A 4,610-nucleotide genomic window follows, 5' to 3' on the forward strand; every position below is an offset into this window, starting at 1 on the left:
TCGAAGAGTCCAGTCTTATTACTTACAAGGCAAATTGCTTAATTGGAAGTGATTTAAATGTCTTATTGTTTGATATCTACATTTGTAAAGCAGGGGTGGAATTGTTTTCCTTAATTTAACAAAATATATATTCAGCACTGATTATATACAAAATATAATACATCTATAGAGGATATTGTCTCCCTTATTTCAAATGCAGACATAAATATTAGTGAATCTCAACACTAAAGAAACCTGCTAAAGTGTATGACCACACAGAGATCCCAGCACCTGGTGTTTTGTTTTCAGTTTCAGTTTGTTCTTTTTTCCCCCCATAGATATGATCTTTCTTTCTACAAGTTTATATAAAAGAAAATTCTCTAGGTTTTCATCATTGGTCATATCATGTGTAAGAAAGAGGCAGTAGAAACCAAGTTACTTTGAGGATGAGAATTGTTTGTGTGACCCCCAATGAACTTCATATGCTGAATATCTATAAGGAAATGTAACACAAATTATGATGCAACTTTTTGAATACTTCCCAACATCACTCCCATGACCAGAGCTTATCAGGAGTGTTTGTGCACACAGCAACACACTTACACATGGAAAGAAATCTCAGGGTAACTTCAGAGTCACTCTCATGATTGGACTCAAAAGCTGGAACACACTGTTCCATTAAAACTGCATGTGTGTGTATGTGTGTGTGTATGCACACACACGTGTGCACATGTAATACTGAGGCATGTCCACAAGATCTGTGAAGCAAAGCTAGTAAAGAGCAGTATTGAGGACAAGTCTGATTAGGTTGTTGGATTCACAGTGGAGAGCAAATGGGCACAAAAGTTGATCTGATTACAGGGAAACCTAAAGAAAAGCCAGACTGAATGACTTATTTGATGCCATGAGCAAAGACAACACAGCCCTGATTCTCAATTATAAGAGCTCTACGATAAAAATTGGGTTCTATGCAGTTTTGTATGGAGACATGTATAATAGAACAGTCCAAGATGTGCAGACTGACAACTGGTCCAAATTAGGGGTCACTGTGAATTTTCAAAATGTTCTCAAGGATTAAGCAGTTTGGACAGCATTTTCATAATCATGTTTTCTCTAATAGGAAAGGGCATCATTGTTCCTTCACTGGTGAGAGCCCAGAGATCCCTGGACAGTTTAGGGATCATATATCCTGAACCACTGAATAATAGTGGGGATGTGGTATGTCTCATATTCTTAGATCAGCCTGTAACTCTCTCCAATTTCCCAGTATATTAAGGAATATTTATAATATGCTGGGAATACTTAACAAAGAATTAACAAAGATGATAAAGACTATGACAATGGGGGCACCTGGGTGGCTCAGTCAGTTAAGTGCTGACTCTTGATTTTGGCTCAGGTTATGATCTCATGGTTCATGAGTTGGAGCTCCGCATGGGGCTCTGTGCTGTCAGCACAGAGCCTGCTTGGATTCTGTCTCTCCCTCTCTCTGCCCCTCCCCCCACTCGTGTTCTCTTGCTCTCTCTCTCTCTCTCTCTCTCTCTCTCAAAAATAAATAGACAAACTTTAAAAAAAAGACTATGACAATGATTTTTCTAAATTTTCAAAAAAATATCACTTGAGTTACTTTTATATTTTTTCTATTAAAATTTATATTTAACTATATTAGATAGTTCAGCACAGAAACTAGATAAAAAGTCAGCAATCAAAAAAGATGTTCCAATACATAAGCAATTTCTCCACCAATGTTTTTTCTTACTAATTTATACTTTACCTACATTTGTATCTCATTGATTTTGCAATCTTTCCTTTTGAGTTTTTCATCTCAACTATTTTTTTTTAATTTCCAATATTTCCGAATGGTTATGATTTATAAACATTTGATCATTTACATTTTCATTGTGTATTTTTCTATAATGACATTTGTGTTTATTTCAAATGTGTATTGACTTTTTAATAATTCAGCTTCCTTTGGCAAATGCTCTGTTGTTATCTTTCTCTCACAACATCAGAAGATAACTTTGATATACTGAAAATTTCCCCATATTTCTTAGTTTGGGTAGTTAAGTCTGCAAAGATCAGATAGGGCTTTGTCTTCCATTTTTTCATGGTGTGTTTGGGGTGTTGGAAAAAGACATTAGTTCTGAGAGGCTTTATTTTACTGTCAATGGTCATCTGCTCCTTACCCTTTATCCCCCAAAATGCACACTTCCCATCCTCAAGATAACATCACTGCAGCTCTATTTTGCAACTTCTGTTCCTGGCTGAAACCCTTTTAATTAAAAAGGACTAGAGTCTGCGACTAGAGTCTGCTAGAACTAAGTATATTTGTGGTTCTAGGTACTTGGCTCTCCACTCTACCTGCCCCCAGCAGTGTCTTAACACTGAACATTACTCTGTAACTGGCAAAGGATGAGTAACACATATTTAGAATCTATCTCTAGGACACTCATCATTAGGGAACAAGTTTCTTCTTCCAACTTAAATTTTGCAATTTCCTTTCATTTGGCACCTTGCTGACTATTCTAACCTAAATTCCAGGCGTACTTAGTACTTATTTCATCAAATTTCACACCCCTTCCAACTGCTACCCCAATTAAGCCCTTCCTTTCTCAGTCACTGGCTTGACCTTATCAGGGCATGAGGGAGAGAGAAACAATGTGACTATCCTATACAGCAGCCCATCTCCTCTTCTTGGTCTTTCAACTTCTAGAACTGAGGCCATGTCTTCGTGCCCCCTCAGAAAACAAAAGGATGCAAACATCCTATGGTCCATAAACATTGCATCCATTTTAAAACTGAAAAAAAAAAAAAAAAGGACTCTCAAAATTCCTGTCTCTTTTCTGTCATCTCCAGGGCTAGATGAGGGACAGAGAATAAGCATGTACTGTTTAGGTCTCTAATTTGTAAGAAACTTGGTGTCACCTGGCCATTTTTTGTAGTATATATATTCTTCAGAGATGTTTCTTATAAGGCTGTTAGAATGAGTTTTCCTTGTCCCCTTCATAATCTGTCTAAAAATTCTCCTTGGTCCTACACAATGCTGTATACACAAAGAAACATATTCTCATTCTTTGTCTTTCCTTTAGCTAGACCTTATCTAGACTACAACTCTCTTCTCTCTCATTTTTATTTCTCCCTTGTGGCAATGTTATATTCAACATATTATAATGGGTGAATCCACATTTTATATCACAGTGCAAAAATTATTCAATTGGATGTAATTATTTTTAGGGATCCTGGACTCAATGCTGATGTGGGGTGGGAGGGGTGGGTCCCTCACATACAACACCAAGCAATTCTCAGACTCCATGGTGTTTGACAATTCAACTCAATTCTGATACTATCTACTTGAAGTTAGCATCAGATTCCCTATGTTAAGGGTTCAGTTCCGCAAGACTGTCTCTTACCTCCAGCATCAGATGTCAGAGGCAAGCCCTTGTCTGTTTCTTTTTTCTTTAAGTTTGTTTGTTTGTTTGTTTGTTTGTTTGTTTTGAGAGAGAGAGAAAGAGAGAAAGAGAACATGAGCAGGGGAGTGGCAGAGAATCCCAAGCAGCCTCTGTGCTGTCAGCACAAAGCCTGACACGGGGCTTAAACCCACAACCCACCAGATCAAGAGCTGAGCCAAAATCAAGAGTCAGACACTTAACCAACCTAGCCACTCAGGTGCCCCTCTTATGCACGTTTCTGATTTACAAACTACAGATTGGAGATTCCAGTGACCTTCTCCTTACCTTTGATTAATTTGCTAGAGCAGCTCATAGAACTCAGGGAAACAATGTTTCAACAGGCAGATGAAGACATACATAAGGCAAGGTGCCTGACAAAGAAGTTTCTGTCATGGAGTTTGCAGCCTGGGCTCAATGACACTCAAAAATGTCCTGGTTCCCTAAGCCTGGAAGTACTCCAAAAGAGGAAGATTAAAAAGCTTTCCCTTTTGAGTTTTTATGGAGGCTTCATTACAATGTCATGATTGTGGCCATTGGCTTATTCAACCTTCAGTCCTGGTCCCTTCCCTGGAGGTCAGGGCTGGGGGGAGGGTGGGAGGGGTGGGGCGGGCTGCTTTCCAAAGGTCAACATGACAAAAGACACCCTTATCACCCTCAACACTTTTAATATTCCAAGGTTTTTGGGAACTGTGAACCAGAAACAGGGCTGAAGACCAAATATATATTTCTTATAATTAATCTTTATAATAAATGAATACATTTCTTATAATAAATTTTAAATTTTCTTATAATAAAAGATAAATAGTCATTTAATTAGAAAGCATGCTCTACACTATGCAGGCCTTCAGAAGGTAAAGGATATATCTATGATAGTGATGGAAAGGTGTGTTTTATGAAAACTCAGTGACAGATTGCCTTAGTGACACTTTCCTGTTTCCTATTAGAAGTTGTAAACTTTTCAGTAATAAAAATTTTTGTAAGAAGAGAAGATTCCTGGGTGTGTATATTAGAAGGCATTTACACAGGCATGCTTAGTTTGATTTCAAGTTGTTTCTTTTTAAGTTTATTTATTTTTTAAAGTAATCTCTACCCCCAATGTGGGGCTCAGACTCCTCACCCCAAGATCAAGAGTTTCAGACTCTACATACTAAGCCAGCCAGGTGCCCCGATTTCAAGTTTTGGTTA

The sequence above is a fragment of the Panthera pardus genome, unplaced genomic scaffold (genome assembly GCF_024362965.1).
Source record: "Panthera pardus isolate Hobbes unplaced genomic scaffold, ASM2436296v1 HiC_scaffold_17, whole genome shotgun sequence".
In the NCBI taxonomy this organism is placed as follows: Eukaryota; Metazoa; Chordata; class Mammalia; order Carnivora; family Felidae; genus Panthera; species Panthera pardus.